The sequence below is a fragment of the Zeugodacus cucurbitae genome, chromosome 2, assembly GCF_028554725.1.
Source record: "Zeugodacus cucurbitae isolate PBARC_wt_2022May chromosome 2, idZeuCucr1.2, whole genome shotgun sequence".
In the NCBI taxonomy this organism is placed as follows: Eukaryota; Metazoa; Arthropoda; class Insecta; order Diptera; family Tephritidae; genus Zeugodacus; species Zeugodacus cucurbitae.
The window spans coordinates 28,786,614-28,810,914 of record NC_071667.1 but is presented as its reverse complement, the minus strand read 5'-3'; positions in this window follow the sequence as shown (position 1 = coordinate 28,810,914).

Below are 24,301 nucleotides of genomic sequence, written 5' to 3'. Positions count from 1 at the left end.
CTGCATATGCCAAGGATTTGAGAAAAGGGATGAATCCTTTAAATTTCGATTTTTTGGGAGGGATATTTTTTTTCTAAAAAAAAAACTAAATCCATTTCACCGCCATCTCTCGTCGGAAATTGTTGGCATTAATAAAATTGCATTTTTATATCTAAGAGTATATTTAAGATATGAAAGGTCTTAAAATTCAAAACGAAGAAAAAAATAGTACTCCAACAAGACGAGGAGTTAATAAACAGATACCCATGTCTCCTTTGGCTGGACCACTAGGATTAGCCAGAAGCAAGGAGCACGAGACGCTGGAAGTATAACATATTTTAGAAGAAAGTTTGGAGGACGCAGATGTCACCACTACTTCTTTTAAAAAATCAAATAATGATGGAAGACTAACATTGTTGTACGTAAGTACAATAATTACAGTGATAACGTTGTTTAGAGTCAATAGAGAATAGCAAAAAATCCATTAAGGACTGCTTTAAAAATGTGTCTCGTTACATAAAAAAAAAATTTTATATGGGAAAAGAGCGTCTTATAGTATACTATATAAAATATGTAGACAAATTTCGATAACTTTTCTTAGGTGTTACGATATACTTCAAGAATACCAATTTTGGAACGAAACGACGATAAGAACGACGACGACTTAGAAACGACTATTAAAACGACAACGGGAATAGGGCCGATTGATTTATTTAATGTTTAACTTTGGGGGATGGGGTCATATGTAGAAGTTCACGCAAGTGAGGAAAGTTTCTGATTGCCATTCACTTGGGAGTGGCCAGGAACGATTCTTTTGCATATGACTCAAGCAGCTCACGACTTCCGGTTTTAGACCAAGTATCCCCTGGGTAGCCAACAGACATCCGTTTGGAGGCGAGCTAAAGTGAGAAGGCGAAGCCCGGTTGTGCGGTTGTGCGTAGGGCTTGGGACCCACCACATAAAAAAATCTCCCCAATGAAAAAAAACACCGAGCCTCGGATGAGAAACCCCCCTTTTGATGACGACCCTTGCAAACGTACTAAGGATCATGATTTGAGGGCATGCACCTGGAATGTCCGGACTCTTAATTGGGAAGGTGCCTCTGCCCAGCTGGTTGATGTCCTCATACAACTAAAGGCTGACATCACCGCCGTCCAAGAAGTGCGATGGACGGGACAAGGACGGAAGAAGGTGGGTCCTTGTGACATCTACTACAGCGGCCATATAAAGAAGCGCAAATTCGGTGTTGGATTTGTGGTGGGAGAGAGACTATGTCGCCGAGTCCTGGCATTCACCCCAGTGGATGAACGTCTTGCCACAATCCGCATCAAAGCGAGGTTCTTCAACATATCGCTGATTTGCGCCCACGCCCCAACGGAAGAGAAGGACGATGTGACCAAAGATGCTTTCTATGAGCGCCTAGAACGCACCTATGAGCGCTGCCCCCGCCACGATGTCAAAATCGTGCTTGGCGATTTTAACGCCAGGGTGGGTAAAGAAGGTGTCTTTGGCACAACAGTCGGAAAATTCAGCCTCCATGACGAAACATCGCCAAACGGCCTGAGGCTGATCGACTTCGCTGGGGCCCGAAATATGGTTGTCTGTAGTACCAGATTCCAGCATAAAAAAATTCATCAAGCAACGTGGCTGTCCCCTGATCGAAACACGCGCAATCATATCGATCACGTTGTGATAGACGGAAGACATGTCTCCAGTGTTTTAGACGTGCGTACGCTCCGAGGACCAAACATTGACTCGGACCATTATCTAGTAGCAGCAAAGATACGCACTCGCCTCTGTGCAGCAAAGAACGCCCGTCAACAAACACAAGGAAGGTTCGACGTCGAAAAGCTGCAATCACAACCGACAGCCGAACGATTTTCTACTCGACTTGCACTCCTGCTCTCTGAGAGCACTCATCAGCATCTCGATATAAGGGAGCTGTGGAACGGCATCTCAAACTCATTGCATACCGCTGCAGCCGAAACAATTGGTCTCCGGCAACGCCAAAAAACCAGTTGGTACGATGAGAATTGTCGTTCCGCAGTGGAGAGAAAACAGACTGCCTACCTCGCAACGTTGCGATCGACCACAACACGTTCGGGGTGGGATAGATATCGAGAACTGAAGAGGGAAGCGAGACGCATTTGCAGACGTAAAAAGAAAGACGCCGAAATGCGTGAGTATGAAAAGCTTGAAAAGCTGGCCGACATGGGTAATGCTCGAAAATTTTATGAAAATATGAGGCGATTAACAGAAGGTTTCAAGACCGGAGCATTATCATGTAGGGACCGAGAAGGTAATCTGGTAACGGATGTCCAGAGCACACTGGGATTATGGAGGGAACACTTCTCCGACCTGCTCAATGGCAGTGAAAGTACAACACCAGGAGATGGCGAACCCGATTCACCAATCGATGACGATGGAATAGATGTTCCATTACCCGACCATGAAGAAATTCGAATAGCAATTACCCGCTTGAAGAACAACAAAGCGGCGGGGGCCGATGGATTACCGGCCGAGCTATTCAAATACGGCGGCGAAGAACTGATAAGGTGCATGCATCAGCTTCTTTGTAGAATATGGTCGGAAGAAAGCATGCCTGACGATTGGAATCTTAGTGTGTTCTGCCCAATCCATAAGAAGGGAGACCCCACAATCTGCGCCAACTACCGTGGTATAAGTCTCCTCAATATCGCATATAAGGTTTTGTCGAGCGTATTGTGTGAAAGACTAAAGCCCACCGTCAACGAACTGATTGGACCTTATCAGTGTGGCTTTAGACCTGGAAAATCCACAATGGACCAGATATTCACCATGCGCCAAATCTTGGAAAAGACCCGAGAGAGAAGAATCGATACTCACCATCTTTTTATCGATTTTAAAGCTGCCTTCGATAGCACGAAAAGGAGCTGCCTTTATGCCGCGATGTCTGAATTTGGTATCCCTGCAAAACTAATACGGCTATGTAAGCTGACGTTGAGCAACACCAAAAGCTCCGTCAGGATCGGGAAGGACCTCTCCGAGCCGTTCGATACCAAACGAGGCTTCAGACAGGGTGACTCACTATCGTGCGACTTCTTCAATCTATTGCTGGAAAAAATAATACGAGCTGCAGAACTAAATAGAGAGGGTACAATCTTCTACAAGAGTGTACAGCTCCTGGCGTATGCCGATGATATTGATATCATCGGAAGCAACAACCGCGCCGTTTGTTCTGCGTTTTCCAAACTGGATAAAGAAGCGAAGCGTATGGGTCTGGTGGTGAATGAGGACAAGACGAAATATCTCCTGTCATCAAACAAACAGTCAGCGCACTCGCGTCTTGGCTCCCACGTCACTGTTGACAGTCATAACTTTGAAGTTGTAGATAATTTCGTTTATCTGGGAACCAGCAATAACAACACCAACAATGTCAGCCTTGAAATCCAACGCAGAATCACTCTTGCCAACAGGTGCTACTTTGGACTGAGTAGGCAATTGAAAAGTAAAGTCCTCTCTCGGCGAACCAAAATCAAACTCTATAAGTCGCTCATTATTCCCGTCCTGATGTATGGCGCTGAAGCGTGGACGATGACAACATCCGATGAGACGACTCTTGGGGTTTTCGAGAGAAAGGTTTTGCGCAAGATTTATGGTCCTCTAAACATTGGCAACGGCGAATACCGCAGACGATGGAACGATGAGCTGTACGATTTATACGACGACATTGACATAGTTCAGCGAATAAAAAGACAGCGGCTACGCTGGCTAGCTCATGTTGTACGGATGGAAGAAAACACTCCAGCTCTGAAAGTATTCGATGCAGTACCCGCTGGAGGAAGCCGCGGAAGAGGACGACCTCCACTCCGGTGGAAAGACCAAGTGCAAAGTGACCTGGCTTCACTTGGTGTTTCCAGTTGGCGCCAAAAAGCAAAAAGGAGGAATGAGTGGCGCGCTCTGGTGGATTCGGCTATAATCGCTTAAAGCGGTTCCTACGCCAAATATATATATATATTAACTTTTGTTGGAAAATCATAATCAGTAGGTCTCTAGAAACTGCGTAAAAGTTACATTACAAAGTAACAGGGGCATTTTGTTTCCCTAGTCCACAACAATCCGTATGTTGAACAATTAGAACACTCTAGGAGGGTTTCCTAGGAAGATTACGTAAACTCTCATCTGTTCATATTCACCTTGGAAAATTGTTTGTGAACCCTTGGCAGCTCTTAAATGAGGTCTTACGACGTTCTTAAAAGCTCCTTTAAAAGCTGGTATATCAGACCAGTGTATTCTCTCCTCTGATAAATATTCTTCCTGTCTGGTACGAAGTTTAATTGGCCCATAGCAAGTACAATCGACCGGCATATTGGTGACCAAATAAACAGTTCATAACTTCAAAAGACCAACTTTGCAAACACTCAATTGTGCAATAAATGAAAGTGCGGCACTGGGTCAGTGGGTCGGTCGTTGATAGTGATCGAATCAGAAACATTTGAAAAATTCCGCAAACACAAACAAAAACAATTCGAAATTTTTGCAATTGCAGAAACCGCTTGTAGTAGCTTTGTAGCAACAAACTCGTGAGTAGATTTCAAAAGTACGAAGATGTCCATGCCATTATGCATCTATGTATATATTATACTTATATACTAATATACAACCGACATCATTGCAATAAGAACAGGAGAATAGCAGCAAATTGCGATTGCAAGTATCGAATTAAATCGCAACATTTGTTGTTTACTCTATAATTTCATTCATTATTTTCAAAAGCGGCGAATTCAGCTTCAGAAGCAACTGCCAACATCAGACTGTTCAGTAGCTGAAAAGGGTTGCTTTTTCATGTTTGGTTAAAAAAAAAAACAATTGACTTGTAGTGACAGCAACGAAACCGTTAGCAAGTAAGACAACCTGACAGACCCCAAGCCATTTATTTTGCTTATTATTTATTTCTTTTTATTTTCTCGGTTTTAGTAATATTTCGCTCTATAGATGATTCAATTAAATCTCTGAAGGGTTTTTCGGGCTTACTTTATATATAACATTGATAATTGGGATTCTCGAGATTTTCGAACATATTTTTTTTAATAGCACAAAAAGTTATAGTTCTAATTCAATGAACGATAGAAAAGAATTGACCTAATTTCGAAACTCAAATTAAATTCAAATGAAGATTAAGTTTTACTTTTGAATACAGCTTTATTATCTTCAGTCGATATTTGATTATAATCCACTTTCAGTTCGGTTCCACAATTTTCTAAAGAAAACTTCCTGGTTCCATACTAATTACTTTCAATAGTGTTCAACAATTCGCAAATTTCTCTACAGGGTCGCATTATGTATGCGCAATACACTACTGTAATTATTAGATGAAGCAAAATGACCGCACCGAAGACTGCATTAGAAGCTATAACTTCAGCTACTGCAGCCGAATCAATATTTTTTTCCGCCTTCCTCTTTTGTTAGCTCCTCATAATTGAGCGACTACTAGTAAAATAAAATGCAATTGTTGTTGTTGTTGTGCTTTGCGCAGTGACTGCGCCATGAAGCAAGCAATAATGCTGATTTCAGTAACTTTGAATGCTTGCAATAATCTCAGTGTGTCTAATATTGATAAGCTTAATAATTTACTAGCCCTGCAATGGCCAATCAATAGATTTTGTGAAGAATTTTTCCGGCACAGAGTAAATTGAGTTATAAAGCTACAGCGATGTATTAGTAATGAGAATTGTGTGTTGTTTGTTGCTGGTAGATGAAGGAAGGGAATGCAAATCGGATATTCGATTTGAAAAAATTAAAAAATTTCAAAATTTTATTGAAAGATTCCAAGTTGTTTGGATAGTTTATTGACAATGAAGATCTTCAATTAGGATATGATCTCTATAGTGTTGGTTAAAATCAAATATCTAAAGTTGTTTCCGAAGATAGAATGAAATTATCCTATCACTTTATATTTCTAGATATCCCCTAGAACATAGAATATCTGGAGCGAAATAATTATGGTTTAATTTGAGGAATATTTTACGAATAAATATGGTTGCAATGCTTATAATAAGCGATATTTGTGCTGTAGATATTGGAATGAGATTAATTGATTCCCAGATATCGGCCTGTACGTGCACGCGATAACTTTCGTATAAATTGTAAATGGCAAATCGGAACTTTCAAATGGAGATCTTGGTTATCTAATATATTTATTATCTTTGTATCATATACTAATGAAGCTAAATATATGGCTTCATTGCTTTACCATTCGAATTATAACAACGCTCCCATAACTGTAAAAAATTGGACAGTGAGTATGGAATCGCCCATTTTATTTAGAAGTTTCATATTTCACAAACTATTTTTCCAGAACTGATTCTCAAAATTTTGATTACAATCTAATAAAACGTTTTGAAATTTTTTAAAAATAGTTGAACTCGTTCCATTTTCTGCCATCATTATATACTCACAATACGAAAAATAAGTACAAATTTCTTAATGCTATGACATTTGTTTACTGTTTTGTTACCTTCGTTGTTGCCTACTGTAAATTGATGTTCTTTAATTAAATTTTGGCTAATGAAACTTTACGATCATTTGCTGTCTGTCAGCAACATCGGTCTCCATATTGTTTTGATTTTTTCAATGTCATCTTCAAGCACGATTTTGCAATAAATGAATGTTTAAAGAATTTAAAATAAGTAAATCGAATAGCTTAATCAATGGTTTTATTTATTTTTAACGCTTTAATAGAAATAATAATTTTCTAACTTCAATATATTCATAAACTTCTGCACCTTTCATGTTCGTTTATAAAATGATCGGATTTTCGGATGAAATTAAAGCTTTATAATTTTCACATCTTTTTCAGCTTTCATATCTTAAACTCCTTATAGCCTTTTCGCATAGCCAATTAATTTAATTCATTAAGATTGTAATTGAGAAATCAGTTTTTGCATTTCGCACTGCTGGCTACTCGATTAACGATCAGCTATTATACATTTTTGGTTTTGCTGTTCATAAGAACTTTGTAGATTTCATCAGCTGCTTGCTTTTTTATCAACAACGTCAATAAAATTTCCAGCGAGGAGAATTTGCAGTTCCACCTCGATTTGTATTCGATTACATATTAATATAGGGGCATTCTCTGGAAAAAAAGCCACTTGAAAAAAAAAGTTCTTTATTTTCTTTGGCAATGATATATCTTATAGTACATGTAAAACCTAAAATAAAACATATGGTTTTAGGTCTGTGTAACGCGGGGTTGCCATATTATAAGGGGCCAAAGTTTTTTGTAAAAAAATTTTCGAACCGCCATAACTTTAAAACTAATGAACAGATTTTAAAACACCATGTGACTTTTTTGTACAGAATTTCTCAAACTTTAAAACTGTGTATCGTAAATTTGTTTTTTTGGTTTTTGTTTTTTTTTTTAGGTAGATTAGATTCAAGTACGTGATAATTTTAAATAAAAAACAAAAACAAAAAAAATAAAAATTTGAAAAATACAAAAAAATTTAAAAAAATATTAAAAAATAAAAAAAAAACAAAAAGGGATTAAATGTCTGTTACGTCCACGTCGTTAATCCTGGGTTACGCTAAATTCTGATAATAATAGTGCATAAATCAATGATTTTTCATCATGTTCTGAGTTGGTTTCTTATTTGTAGCTCATACAAATATTGCTGTCCCGAAATTCCCTTTGGGTGGTAGAAAGGTGATGAAATAAGGAACATTTTAAGATATTTTCGAAAAAATTCAAAGGGGGCATAAATTGTTAAAAGTTAAAAAAAAAAATTCATTTTTGCTATGAAAATTACTTTTAAAAATTTTTACGATACACAGTACAATACAAGTACAAAAAAGTCACATGGTGTTTTAAAATCTGTTCAATAGTTTTAAAGTTATGGCGGTTCGAAAATTTTTTTACAAAAAACTTTGGCCCCTTATAATATGGCAACCCCGCGTTACACAGACCTAAAACCATATGTTTTATTTTAGGTTTTACATGTACTATAAGATATATCATTGCCAAGGAAAATAAATAACTTTTTTGTTCAAGTGGCTTTTTTTCCAGAGAATGCCCCTATAGTAAACTAAGATATTTCTTTCGTATGTTAAATCAATCTAAATCGAGCAAAGACAGGTTAATTGCTCACTTAACTCCAGTGCGAAAAGGCTATTAGAGTTGTACAATTTAAAAAATGAAATTAATTATCGGTTTCGTCAGACTAAGTTTCTTTAATTGTTTACTAATTTCATCAATTTTTTTTAAATAAATAATATTATTAAAATACATACGAATTGGAATTAACTTTTAAGTATTTACATATGCAAAGCCTTTTATTATTTACTTAATCCGTTTCGCATTATAGTTCCGACGCCAATTCTTGTTAAATTTTGCACATTGACGCAGTGATGTGTATATAAAGGTTACATAATCACAAAATTCTTTGGTTGCCCATTGTTTAGAACTCGCTTTTCAAATTCACACTCTTGCCTTTTGCTACTGCTGATTTCTTTCACGTTTTTGCCAAATTTCTGAGGTGTTGTTGTACTTTGTGCTTCTTAAAAAATACTTCCCAGCTCCGACAATGTGCTGAGAGATTCTCACGCCAATGATTGACACGATTTAAAAAATTGTCAGCTCATTAATTTTGACAAATTGCCACTAGAAATTGTTTATGATTATTTAATGATTGTTTGTAATATGGCGATTAGTTAACGTACACTTTATGACATTTTGAATATTTTAGTGTAACAAATGAAGGGATATTATATGCAATGTGTGATTGTATGCAGTAATCTTTATTTTAGACTCAAATTAATTGTTAATTTTTTATGCAGCAATCTGAGTTTTAATGTTAAGCTAATGCATTTGTATAGGTATAAACATATAAATACCATATAGTGACTAGTTTTCAGTTTCTTAAACATCAATACTATATTTCCATATATTAAGTGGTATATCTATACATCTATGTACATATGTATTTTATACACATCTTAGTGATTCTTGGAAATTGTCTGACTAAAATACTGGACATTTCCGTTCGGTACTTGGTTATGCAGTATAAAAATGAGTGAAATGGGATAATAACCAAGCCACCCCCCATACAAAGGTTATATAGACTACTACTAAACGTTTTTAACTCACCAAAGAAAATCTCCAGAATAGCTCAATTATGTGAATTATATTGTCACCCTGATGTTGCGGTTGGAATATGAAAGAAATCGGTTTACAACCGCGCTTACTTCCCAAATAACACATTATTGAATTTTAACTAAATACATTTTTCTATTACTATATTGGAGGTGTTGCATCCTCAATCTCAATTTTTACTCAAGTTATCCGTTGCACGGACAGACAGGATTTTGACTCGTCTCGTCACCCTGATCATTTTGATATATATAACCCTATATCTAACTCGTTTAGTTTTATGACTTACAAACAACCGTTAGGTGAACAAAACTATAATACTCTCTTAGCAACTTTTGTTGCGAGAGTATAAAAAGAGCGGGAAAACATGGCATCATTTGCTGTCCCTATCGTCTACTCTTGTATCGTCTCTTTAGAAAAACCCTTTATATCGGTGAAGTGAATGTGTTTCTTTGAAAAAATTTAACTGGACTTGGAATTACCCCAGCCCCATATACATACTATATACATATGTATAAACGTTTTCGTTATTCATGGAAGTTATGACGAATATATGAGTCAAGTTGAGTGTGATTTTAATAAAATTTAATAAATAAATTAGTGGAGTATAAAATGTTCCTTACTTGTTTATTTTTCCGCTGAATTAATAAAGAAAATAATAATAAAAAAAAAATTGAATCGTATTATGTAATTATTATCGGTATCTTTGCATTCTTATCTTATCGCTACTTCTGTCGCAACAATTTTCATTTTCATACGAAATTAATGTTTATTCAAATGCTAATAAAGTCACAATACTTACATAATTGTGGCATGTACATACATACAAATAAATATAATATAAAAAACTTTTCCGTCAATTTCATATTTCATTTTCGGCGTGCGATTTTTCTGTCTGATTTTGTATTGTTTCAGCCCATTATAGGTCAAATGCTGTGAGTAGCTGCCTAACTGTATTCTCGAATTCTTAATCAGCCGCACACGCCTCCAGCCCGCGTTTTTCTCATCATCGCTGTTTCTTTGTTAATTGCGACAACATTAAGTTAAGTCAACGCTTTTTAATTACTTATTCAATCGTCAAAATGTTTGTTCTGCCTTGGTATTGGCTAGTCTTTTAATGTGTTGCAAGTTGGTTGCCGGCGCCGATGTTCTTGAAAATTTTGTACGCACAGATATTTATATAATAATGTGAAGCCGAAGGCAGCTGCTGTGCCTTCATTAGCAACGGCCTAGCCTCACTTTACATGAGCAGAAATGAGATAAGCTAAAGCGGAAATTTGCTTTTGTCTCCGGCCGGTTTGTCGCTTAAGCCATTTGTTTGCCACCGACATGAATAGGAAAACCGCATAACGAGCCTGTTTGAGTATATAAATTATAAAAGACTTAAACAGTTATAGATAAGAGTGGCTTTAATATATTCTGAGTTAATTTGAGTTTTGTCAAAATTCTGGCGTGTTGTCATTCAGCTTGTTGATCTCTTAATTTATGTCCTCATCATCATTAAATGATTTTGTCTAATGGATGGATCACTAATTAGTAAAAAACTGCAATAAATTATGTTTAATGCCTGATGTTCGAACATAAAATCGAAATGTCTAAATTGCAGATGTGAAGACATTTCGCAGCGTTTGCTGTACTGTTAATTGCATTTTTATGTGATTTGATTTGATATTTCTAAGTGCTGTTCCATTTACGTGATTTTCAATAAGTAGACGATTTTCTGCCATCTTTGGAATTATGCTCAAGAGGCAGACAGCATAATGTTTTGAAACTCAAAATATATAAATTATAACTAACTAACACTTAGTTTAATGTTAATACTATAGTTTGGGGTTCATTATAAAACGACAGAACTCGACGGAACAGAAAGCAGTGTCGCTTTTGTAGGAGAGCACAAAGAATTGTGGTTGGTATATCAGGGTCACAAGTGGTGATAATGTCTGTCTATTCGATTATTTAAATCATATTGTATGTATAACTAACTAACACTTAGTTTAATGTTAATACTATAGTTTGGGGTTCATTATAAAACGACAGAACTCGACGGAACAGAAAGCAGTGTCGCTTTTGTAGGAGAGCACAAAGAATTGTGGTTGGTATATCAGGGTCACAAGTGGTGATAATGTCTGTCTATTCGATTATTTAAATCATATTGTATGTATGTATGTGATTGGCGTTGCAACCGTTTAGCCGGTTATAGCCGAATCGACGATAGTGCGCCACCTGTCTCTCTCCTTCGCAGTTCGGCGCCAGTTGGAGATCCCAAGTGTAACCAGGTCGCTCTCCACCTGGTCCCTCCAACGGAGTGGAGGCCTTCCCCTTCCTCGGCTTCCTCCGGCGGGTACTGCATCGAACACTTTCAGGGCTGGAGTGTTTTCGTCCATTCGGACAACATGACCTAGCCAGCGTAGCCGCTGTCTTTTTATTCGCTGAACTATGTCAATGTCGTCGTATAACTCGTACAGCTCATCGTTCCATCGTCTGCGGTATTCGCCGTTGCCAATGTTCTGAGGACCATAAATCTTGCGCAAAATTTTCCTCTCGAAAACTCCTAGTGTCGTCTCATCTGATGTTGACATCGTCCAAGCTTCTGCACCGTAAAGCAGGACGGGAATGATAAGCGACTTGTAGAGCTTGATTTTGGTTCGTCGAGAGAGGACTTTACTGTTCAATTGCCTACTCAGTCCAAAGTAGCACCTGTTGGCAAGAGTTATTCTGCGCTGGATTTCGAGGCTGACATTGTTCGTGTTGTTGATGCTGGTTCCCAGGTATACGAAATTATCTACGACCTCGAAGTTATGACTGTCAACAGTGACGTGGGAGCCAAGACGCGAATGCGCCGACTGTTTGTTTGATGACAGGAGATATTTCGTCTTGTCCTCATTCACCTCCAGACCCATTCGCTTCGCCTCCTTATCCATGCGGGAAAAAGCAGAACAAACGGCGCGGTTGTTGCTTCCGATGATATCAATATCATCGGCGTACGCCAGGAGCTGTACACTCTTGTAGAAGATTGTACCTTCTCGGTTTAGCTCTGCAGCTCTTATAATTTTTTCCAGCATCAGGTTAAAGAAGTCGCACGATAGTGAGTCACCTTGTCTGAAACCTCGTTTGGTATCGAACGGCTCGGAGAGGTCCTTCCCAATCATGACGGAGCTTTTGGTGTTGCTCAACGTCAATTTACACAGCCGTATTAGTTTTGCGGGGATACCAAATTCAGACATCGCGGCGTAAAGGCAGCTCCTTTTCGTGCTGTCGAAAGCAGCTTTAAAATCGACAAAAAGGTGGTGTGTGTCGATCCTCTTTTCTCGGGTCTTTTCCAAGATTTGGCGCATGGTGAATATCTGGTCAGTTGTCGATTTTCCAGGTCTAAAGCCACACTGATAATCATATTATGACTCGAAAATCCAAATATATGATGTATAACATTTTCGATCAAGCTTATTTGATAGACAGCGAGCTAAGTGTCGGATCTACTAAAACAAATTTCAACAAGTAAGGAAAGGCTAAGGGTGCAACCGAACATTTTATACTCCCGCAATTTATTGCTATATTTTTATTAAGATCACACACCCATATATTCGGAATAAAGTCCAATAGAAAAACGAAAATCATCATATATAGTATATAGGCTGAGGTAATTCCTGAACCGATTTCACTCATTTTCATCACCAACATACATTATATCTGAGAGTATATACTCACTAAATTTGGCTAAGATATTTCACATATTAACCGTTTTATAAGCTATTAAGCCCATTGAATTTTTGAAAATCCTATAATTAGCTATATGAGAGCTAGAGGAGACACACTATTAGAAGAAAACGATTTACTCTGAATTAAATTGAGATATCTGAGAGATTTACCGATATTTTCGGTGAAAAATTACCAAAAGACACTGAGTTCTTCATATTCGATATCCGGGGCATTGAAAAGTTATAGTACGATTTCACAAGTGCTGCCACGGATCATATACTGTATTTGTGTAAAGTTTTATTTCGCTATCTTCATTGGTTCCTTACGGATATCTTATAAAGTGAAGGAATCAGATGGAATTCAAAATTGAGTTATATGGAAAGTTGTCGTGGTTGTGAACCGATTTCATCCATTTTCCACACGTGTCATCAAGGTGTCAAGAAAATATTATATACCAAATTTCATTGAAATCTGTCGAGTAGTTCTTGAGCTATGGTTTTTGACCCAAAAGTGCGCGATGCCACGCTCATTTTCCATTTTGTAAAAAGATCTGAGTGCAGTTTCCTTCTGTTATTTCTTCTTTAAATTTTAGTGTTTCTGACGCTTTTCGTTAGTGAGTTAACGCACTTTTAGTAATTTTCAACCTAACCTTTGTATGGGAGGTGGACATGGTTATTATCCGATTTCTTTCATTTTTGGACTGTATTAAGAAGTGACTAAAATAAACGACTGCAGAAAGTTTGGTTTATACAACTTTATTGGTTTGCGAGATATATAAAAATAACCGATTTGGGGCGGGACCACGCCCACTTACCCAAAAAAAATACATCGAAATATGTCCCTTACTAGTGCGATCCTTTATTCCAAATTTGACTTTTATAACTTTATTTATGGCTTAGTTATGACACTATGTGTTTTCGATTTTCGCTTTTGTGGGCGTGGCAGTGTTCCGATTTTGCCCATTTTCGAAAGCAACCCTCTCATGTCCCAAGGGACATGTGTTCCAAGTTTCATTAAGATATCTCAATTTTTACTCAAGTTATCCGTTGAACGGACGGACGGACGGATAGACAGACATTCGGATTTTGACTCGTCTCGTCACCCTGATCATTTTGATATACATAACCCTATATCTGACTCGTTTCGTTTTATGACTTACAAACAACCGTTATGTGAACCAAACTGTAATACTCTCTTAGCCACTTTTGTTGCGAGAGTATAAAAATATATTACCATAGTGATGTTACCTTATTTCTAGTGTTTGACAAAGTAAAATTTTGATATCAAAGAGAGAGAGAGAAGGATTATTCTTGCCGCTGTTTCCGTGGAAGATATTATATTAAAATATTCAATTGTTTTAATTGACCTACAGCGTTATCTAAACCAGGGCTTATTATTAGAAATCTTTTTACTTTATTCAACCTTAAATATATATTTATATACATATGTATGTATGTAGATTATAGCCACGCCCATAAAATTCAATTTTACATTGTAGGTGCAAATAAGACAAGACCACAATAAAATTACTTGCGCTTATTAATTAAATTGGCGTTTATGGTATGTGCAAAGCCCATAATTTTATGCCGTAAGACTGACGTACTTTACATAAAAAGTGTTTGGAATTTGAAAAAAGGCGGTCTCATCCGATCATCACCCACATCAAGTATGCAAAAAAATATTCAAAATTAAAAAAAAAGAGTAAGTAAATGCGCAGAAGAAAGGAAGACTGCGCAAAATTACATAAAAGGAAAAAATAAAATGAATGAAACGGTTAATTGCGTAAATGATGCAAAAATTAATAACCGCAATGTTAATGGGTGCGTTTGATTGCGATCTTATAGGTGTAACTTATTGACTTCATTGACAGGCACACAGACGAAAATTGGCGTTTATTGATTTTGTGGTTTCAAAGGTTTCGATCGCATTTAATTTTCATTGTCCGAATGTGGGGTGTGCAATCAGATCGTTCATTACCCGAGGGCAGTCAGTGATATTAATTACGTAGCTACATAGTAGGCTAATATGTATGTATACACACATTGCTACATATATACATATATGTATATATGTACATATGGTTAGATTTTGGATTAAAAAAGTAGGTGGTAAAAATTAGGCTGGTAGGACGCAGGCTAATGAAAGCGCACATTTATTTTGGATTTGAATTTTATTAGACTAAATTGCACTGTTGTTGTACTAGAAAAACTATTTTTATATACGTATACGTAATACATTAAATAAAAAAATATCATAAAAATTATCTCAGGTATAATTTTTATACCAGTTTAAGTTATTAAAATAATTTTACATAAGCGTTAACCCTTCTAAGAAAATGTTTTCTTTTTATACTCTCGCAACCTGTTGCACAGAGTATCATAGTTTTGTTCACATAACGGTTGTTTGTGTCACCAAGAAATATAAGAGTTAGATATGGGGTTATATATACATAAATGATCAGGATGACGAGTAGATTTGAAATCCGGATGTCTGTCCGTCCGTCTGTCCGTCTGTCCGTGCAAGCGATAACTTGAGTAAAAATTAAGATATCTTAATGAAACTTGGAACAGATGTTCCATGGCACCCTGAGGAGGTTGCTTTCGAAAATGGGCAAAATCGGTCCACTGCCACGCCCACAAAATGGAGGAAACCGAAAACTTATACAGTGTCATAACTAAGCCATAAATAAAGTTATGAAAATGAAATTTGGAACATAGGATCCCATTAGGGAGGGGCACATTTGGATGTAATTTTTTTGGAAAAGTGGGCGTGACCCCGCCCTCAAATAAGTTTTTTTGTATATAACTCGCAAACCAATAAAGCTATATAAGCCAAACTTTCTGCAGTCGTTTCTTTTAGCCATTTCCTTATACAGTCCAAAAATGAAAGAAATCGGATAATAACCACGCCCACCTCCCATACAAAGGTTAGGTTGAAAATTACGAAAAGTGGGTTAACTCCCTAACGAAAAACGTCAGAAACACCAAATTTTACATAAGAAATGGCAGAAGAAAGCTGCACTGAGATCTTTTTACAAAATGGAAAATGGGTGTGGCGTCGCCCACTTATGGGTCAAAAACCATATCTCAAGAACTATTCGACCGATTTCAATGAAATTCGGTATATAACACTTTCTTGACACCCTGATGACACGGGTGGAATATGGGCGAAATCGGTTCACAACTACGTCTACTTCCCATATAACCCAATTTTGAATTCCATCTGATTCGTTCACTTTATAATGTATTCATAAGGAACCAATGAAGCTAGCGGCATAAAACTTTACACAAATACTGTATTTGAGCTGTGACATCACTTGTGGAAAAATTGTCAAAATCGGACCATGACTTTTCAAGGCCCCTGATATCAAACATGAAGAACTCAGTGCCTAAGGTTAATTTTTCACCGAAAATATAGGTAAATCCCTCAGTTATTGTAATGTAATTCATTCCCTCTGAATTTTTTTCTTATAACAGTTTCTCTCTGTACCTGAAATGGTAAAAATCGGGTCATAACTTCCCCCAGATCCTATATACCTAATTATAAGTAATATTAAATTAAGTGATCGTATAGTCTTCGATACATTGTATCTTGGTGGTGAAAACGAGTGAAATCGGTTTAGGAATTACCTCAGTCCCCATATACTATTTATGATGATTTTCGTTATTCTATTGAACTTTATGCCGAATATATGGGTCGAATTGTGTTGTCTTTATAAAATTACATCAATAAATTGCGAGAGTATAAAATGTTCGGTTACACCCGAACTTAGCCCTTCCTTACTTGTTTAGCTATAAGCTTTTAAGAAGAACAAACGTCTTCAAAGATATTTCTTAAAACTATTTAGTTAATACTACTACTAATATTTATTTTTATACTCCCACAACAAAGTTGCTAAATATAGTATTATAGTTCTGTTCACATAATGGTTGTTTGTCTCACCCAGAAATTAAAGATTTAGATATGGAGTTATATATATATATATATAAATGATCAGGATGACAAGAGGAGTTAAAATACGGATGCCCGTCTGTCCATGCAAGCGATAACTTGAGTAAAAATTGAGATATCTTGGTACACATATTCCTTGGCACCATGAGAAGGTTGGTACTGAAAATGGGTAAAATCGGTTCATTGCCACGCCTACAAAATGGCGAAAACCAAAATCCTATAAAGTATCATAACTAAGCTATAAAAAAAAATTTTACCCAAGGGGTCGCACTTGGAAGGGGCATAGTTGGATGTAATTTTTTGGGTGTGGCTCCGGCTCCTATAAGTTTTCTCTACATATCTCGTAAACTACTAAAGCTATAGCAACCAAACTCTCTAGGATCGTTTCTTTTGACCACTTCCTTATATATTTCAAAAAAGGAAAATCGTATTATAACCACGCCCACCTCCCATACAAATGTTATGTTGAAAAGTACTAAAAATGCTTTAATTCGTTAAGGAAAAACTACAGCAACCTTAAATCTCATGGTACAGATAGTACAGTAAAGCTGGTCTCAAATTGGTATACTAAATTTGAAATGGGCATGGGTCAAAAACCATATTTCCGAAACTACTCGACCAGTTTCAATGGTTTGGTTCATAACATTTTCCTGGCATCCCAATGATATGTTTTAAAAATAGGCCAAATCGGTTCACAAACACGTCTACTTCCCAGAACTTTGAAGTCGATCTGAATAGTCTACTTTACAATCTATATAGTAAGCACTAGTGAAGATATTAGAACAGAACTTTGCACCAATACTGCATTAATAGTTTGGCATCACCCTTCTAAATTTCGAAATCGGATCATAAGTATTCAAGGCCCCATATATCGAACATGAGACCTCAGGGCTTCTAATACATTTTTTAACGAAAATATGAGTAAGTCTCTCAGACTTTTTGAAGAAATTCAGAGGAAATATTTTTCTTCTAATAATATGTCTCCGTACCAAAAATGAGTGAAATCGGGTCATCACTTCCCCTAGCTCCCATATACCTTATATTTTGGGTTTCAAATTTTCATTGGATTTTATAATGTTCGGTTACACCCGAACTTAGCACTCCGTACTTGTTTTTTATTAGTTTTAGGCGGTAAAATTAATTCCAAATCGACCATTTTTTTATTCTTCAATGCATGTTTGTCGATGTTTTTATTGCTCAAACTCCGTATTTTCTTTGTTTTCTTCATATCATATTTACTTTAATTGAAACTGTTGAAAATTGGTGAGAAATTAGTAGCAAATTACAGAGCGCGTTGCGGGACAGTGGGCAAAATATGAAATGGCGTAGCAATTAATCTATATATTTCCAGCAGATTTTATGTAAGGCTATTATAAACTTAGCTGTCAAACATGTCGCACATTAAGTACGAATGAGTGACTTGTGATGAAACAATTGTGACTTTCATACCGTTAATCGATATCCTAACCCGCAAATTTCTCCTAATTTCACTATTAAACTAGAAAATCAATACTATTAGAGTAAGGGATTAAGGACTAAACTAGCATTTTTACTTGTTACCATAGATGTAATCATTTCGTAAGGGACCTGAAGTCTGTAGGCATAGTTTTGAGATTTTGAACCTAGATAAAACCCGGTTGTTAACGAACAGACGTTCTTAGGTCCTTTGCGCTTTAGATAAATATCTTTTGAATTACCAACCAGATCGAAATAGCGTCATTATTATATGTATATGTTTTAGTCTGTATGTAAGTTTCATTTTTTGTTGTTTTTAAAACTTAAAAATTCGAGTTAAGTTTATTTGGATTGTGATTTCGACACACTGTTGCAACTTGATGGAGGATGCCACATGCTGTGTGTAATGTGTGGATGACCAGATCATTTCGCCTAAACATCTTTCAACGATTGAGGATATACAAGGGTTAATTATGATGGGCGATGCATTTTCACTTGCATTTACTTATTTGTTGGCGTAATTTGTTGGTTGCATGGTACGTATGCGTCTCCAAAAACTCTATTGACTGTCTAAAACATAATTTAACAAGCGGATGTTGTTAATGAAAAAATAGTTGAGGCAACTTTATGCACGATTTCGTCTCAATCATATTCCCCCGAACACTTACAAATTGAAAAGAGTGACCAACACATTTATTGACACCGAATTTCTGACTGAAATGAAAAGTCTAAAATGTGAGAAATGCATTTGGCCTTTGTCTAATGTCCGATAAAAAAGCAATCGCTTTGTTTGGATTTTTGTTTTATTATTTAGTTGACTCGCACTGGTTACATTGTTAATCATCTGTGCCACAAGAGGTGGCATGTTACCATCACCGGCATTACATGCGCCACCAACAACAAACACACACCAGATGCTGGCGATCCATAGTTCACGAAAAGTGAAATTAAAACTACGAAAACTACACATAAACGAAAAAATATTATATCACGCACATTCGGCGGCGTCGGCGCATGCGTCTGCGACTGGCGAGCAAATGTGAAAAAATTATGAATATTCATTTACGAAATGAAATGAGGCGAGATGAATTGCACAATGAGCGTAACGAAGCGAGTACAGAGTAAGTATGTGTATAAGTTGGAGAAAGATTAATGCCAAGAAATCACAATGAAAACATACAATTCCACTAAGTAAAAGTGAAATTGAGTTACAAAAAAACTGAAAAGAAATATTAATTTTTTTTGTTTTTACATTTCTTCACATCACCAACTAAACCAACTTTAGACTCGACCGTAAGAATATCGACTATGATTTTAAAGGTTTTTTTTTATGAGTTTTTTAATGTACCTGGGATACTAAATATGAAATTTTTCAAGCAAAGACTCCGAATTAGATTATGATTTCTACCAAAAATACATTCTAGAAGAAATCAACGAGACTTTAACTTCCGTTAAGCACAGTTTGTGCTCAGAGTTTATAGTTGATATATTTTCTAACATTTTTGTCGGTCATAGACCTCGACCAAGCCTACATTTGATGCTTCAGAGAATTTCAAGTAAATACCGAAAAAAACAAAGTTTGGTGATTCAAGTAACGTAGCAATATAATTTGTTTTATATTAACGATATAACCCGGTGGAAATCAAATAACTGTAATTTGAAGGCTTGTACGAAAAAAAATGTGTATGTTCTCGCCACCTCAATCTCATTCAAGTACTGCAATAATATACATATAAAGACATGTAGTTTTGAAACATTTCAAACAAACCAAGATCACCAGATCAGTAAAATTACCGTACTGATCTCTAGATAGATAATGCAGCATAAAATCCCGTTTTAGATGAAGTTTTTTCACTAGTAGTAACCCCTATTGCTGAAACTGGAACAGAGATTACATCCTGCGTGCTAGGAGTGTGCAGCTTTAAATGCATCTCTAGTCTAAGTTCAAGAGTCATTCATCTTTACAATAACAAGAGCTTGAAACTTTTTCGAGTGCAAATGTGTGTTCCAACACCAACAGTCATACTCCTATATACTCATACACACTAATCAAACTAAAATCTGCAGAAAAGTTGGTGGCATCACGCAGCTGGACACTCCAGACAGTGGCACGCACCAACCGTCGTACGCTCATTAAACCGTCATCAAGCGCTTGATTGGCGACGCAGCTTGCCCTGAGTATGGCCACTGTTTGAGTTGCCTTTTATTTCTTCGCTGTTGTAACAGCTTTCATTGTTATTGTGATACTCTTGATGTAGCGCCGCAGCGGCTTTCACAGCGCCAACAGATGCTTCAGGCAATGCAACTTCGAGCGTTGGAATTGGCCACAGCCGCTAATACAGACATTTTTTGTTTTGTTGGGTTTCATGGTACTTTGATTTGATCAGCTACAGTGCTACGCTAAATGGGCCAATTAAAGCATACACAGATGGTTTCGAAGGTAATACACGTAGAGACAACAATAACAATTTAAAAAAATTTAAACAGTATCGAAAAATATCAAACACTTAATCATAAATAATAATAGTTAGAAAAACAACAATTTGTGACCCTAAAAAGCGAAATTCTGGTTGAATTAGAGCATCAACTGCACTCAAAAACTGGACATCCCAAGTGCTGCCAGGTCCTTCTCGACCTGGTCTTTCCAACGGAGTGGAGGTCTTCGTCTTCCTCGGCTCAGCTCAGAGGGTGCTGCATTCAACACTTTCAAAGCTGGATCTTTCGCCCATTCGAACAACGCTGAACTAAGTCAATGTCGTCGAATAGCTCATTGCTCCACCGTCTGCGGTGTTCGCCGTTGCCAATGTTAAAGGGATCATACATCTTCTGCAAAACTTTTCTCTCGAAAAATCCCAGTGTCGCCTCATCGGTTAACATCCGATTCTGCATTATAAAGCAGGACGGGAATAATGAGGGACTTGTAAAGTTTGGTTTTTGTTCGTCGAGAGAGAACTTCTCTATTAAATTGCCTAATCAGTCCCAAATAGCACCTGTTGGAAATAGTTATTCTGCGTTGGATTTCAAGGCTAACATTGTTAATGATGGTTCCAATACTTATTACTTGAATATGGTGTATTCATTTGGATACATCTATACGTTCGTTATTGGTTTAATATGAGGAGGAGGAGATAGAGTTGGTATGTGTGCTTGAACATATCTCTTCTAAAAGTCTAATAAACTTTCGTATTAGATATTGATATATAGATTATAGAAGATACTTTGCTAATTCTCGAATTTATTTCAACATGATATCTGTGCATAATATGTTCTATTGTAGAATTCCCAGGTTTTGGAGTTGCGATGTCTCCGGTCCGATTTCTTCAAAGGAAGCAATGGGATTATGCTTCATGTTCGCAATCGATTTGTTCCGAATTTTGGATATCCTGGAGGATCTTATTAACCATACATTTTCAGCTCAATGTTGTTGATTATAGTTATTTTGCTGTCCGACTCGTGTGCCCCGAGAGGGTACCCTAGCTACATTCACGTCGGAATAGGAGCGGGTTGCACATTGTCCAATAAGCACGCATGCGTTGAGACTTGGGATACTGGCAGATGCTAGTTGCCAAAGCTGTGTGGAGGAGGGCGAGGTGGAAACAGCAAAGCATTCATCCTTCATTGCTTCCAGCTTTTGCCAGATTTAGGTTGAAACACCTTGGAAGAATCATCTTCGGCGAACATAGCGAATTGGTTAGAATTGGCATTAAAGGTATATAGAGTTCGTAACAGATTCCAAGCGTTTTGACGAATCCTAAGGGTCTTTGACACGTGGTTTATTGGTATAACAAAGGATAGCGCTCAAAACTGTCGAAGTGAATCTCCCTGCATATACAGGATCTGCCTACTAACCTAATCTAACCTTGTTGCAGTTATACTCCAGCCCGTTAGTGGTTATAAGTTATTTTAGCGCACAAAATAAGGAACTAAGATAAGTTCGGTTGGACGCATTTGTACAATATAAACATACATATACATATTTATAATGTTGTCCCCAACAAATACACCAAACTGTTAAGTTTGTCTTAAAGTCCATTGTTTATTGCTTAACGCGCAGAATTCTTGCTTGGTTTACCTGGTCGAATAAACTTTATTTCCAATGCGATGATTTCATTGATCTCCTCACACAATAGGTGCTAACTGTAAATACTAGTTGATTCATGGTATTTTTTGCTGCGAATAATAAAGAACAGATCAAATTCCAAGTTTAAGTCTTCCGAACAATGGCAAGTAATTTCCCACAAACATACATACATATTTCTTGAGTTGGTATACGATCTAAGCTTAAATTTATAAAACACGATTTGTGTGTTGTTATTTCAAATAAACTGTGATAAATAAACAAGCGAAAGACAGACATATGGCAAATCGTTTCGTTTCGAGTAGTTCGTCTACATTTGACTGTCTTCTTGTCGCTCACCGAAAAAATTTGAAGGAATGAAATTGTTGGGGAGGAAAAATCAAAATATACTACATTGTTATTGTTGGCATGTGGTGCTTTGGAAATGGACATTTTGAAATCATAAGAAATTAAAAAATCTAAGCTCGCCAAGGCTGCTGGGCCATTATTTGCATTTAAGTGATTTTCGCTGCCAAGAGAAATCAACGTTGATGTTGATGGACCTAAAATTAGAAAAAAACTGTCTTTACCAACTCGACACGCAGCTGGCACACATATTGTGAGGATTATTTGCGATGAAACTCGTAAATGGATAATAGTCAATTTTTTTCCTTGTGAAGTTTAAATAGCCGCTTCTCGGCTACTGATTTTCTGATATTTTAAATTTTAATTAAATAATTATTCGCAACCGTATTCGGACGGATTTTATCGAGATGTAAGAATTTGTTCGTTTAGCTCGGGTCCAGATAAGGTCTAAAGACTCATCATGTGATAGTATATATGATATTTCCTAGATTTTGGTTGCATATAACAGGAACTCAATACATATATGTATATATGTACCTATTATGTACTATTTTTATACTTTCGCAACAAAGTTGCTAAAGAGAGTATTATAGTTTTGTTATAACGGTTGTTTGTGTCACCAAGAAATAAAAGAGTTAGATATAGGGTTATATATATGAGCATATTTTACTTTTTTAGGGAAGTGGGCGTGTCCCCGCCCCAAATCGGATATTTGTATATATCTCGCAAACCAATGAAGCTATATAAACCAAACTTTATGCAGCCGATTCTCTTACGCACTCAGATTTTTTTACAAAATAGAAAATGGGCGTGGCATCGCCCACCTATGGGTCAAAACCCCTATCTCAGGAATAGATACAGATTTCAATGGAATTCGGTATATAATATTTTCTTGATACCCTGATAACACGGACAAAAAATGGGCGAAATCGGTTCACAACCACGACAACTTCCCATGTAACTCAATTTTGAACTCCACTTCACTCACTTTATAATATATACATAAGGAACCAATGAAGATCGCGGAATAAAACTTTACATAAATAGTGTATATAATCTCTGGCTTCATTTGTGAGAAAATTGTCGAAAACGGACTATAACTTTTCAAGGCCCCAGATATAGAACATGTTGAACCTACCGAAAATATCGGCAAATCTTTCAGATATTTTAATTTAATTCAGAGGAAATTATTTTCACCTAATTGTGTGTCTCTGTTCCAAAAAATATTAAAATCGGATCAGAACTTCCCCTCCCATATACCTAATAATGTGTGGGCTTTATTCGGTTAATATGTGAGATATCTTAGCAAAATTAAGTGAGTATATAGTCTTGTATATAGTGTCGCTTGGTGGGGAAAATTAGTGAAATCGGTTCAGGAATTACATCAGCCTATATACCATATATGATGATTTGCGTTATTCTATCGGACTTTATACCGAATATATGGGTCAAATTGTGTTATCTTAATAAAATTACATCAATAAATTGCGAGAGTATAAAATGTTCGGTCGCACCCGAACTTAGCCTTACCTTACTTGTTAATATCAACATGATTCCCCATAACTCGATCCATGGACCGCGAAGCACTGGACTGCCACTTTCACGCTTTTTCGCTTTGTGCCGTGCTTCATAACGTCCACTAAGGTTGCACATCTCCAAATTATCTTCTC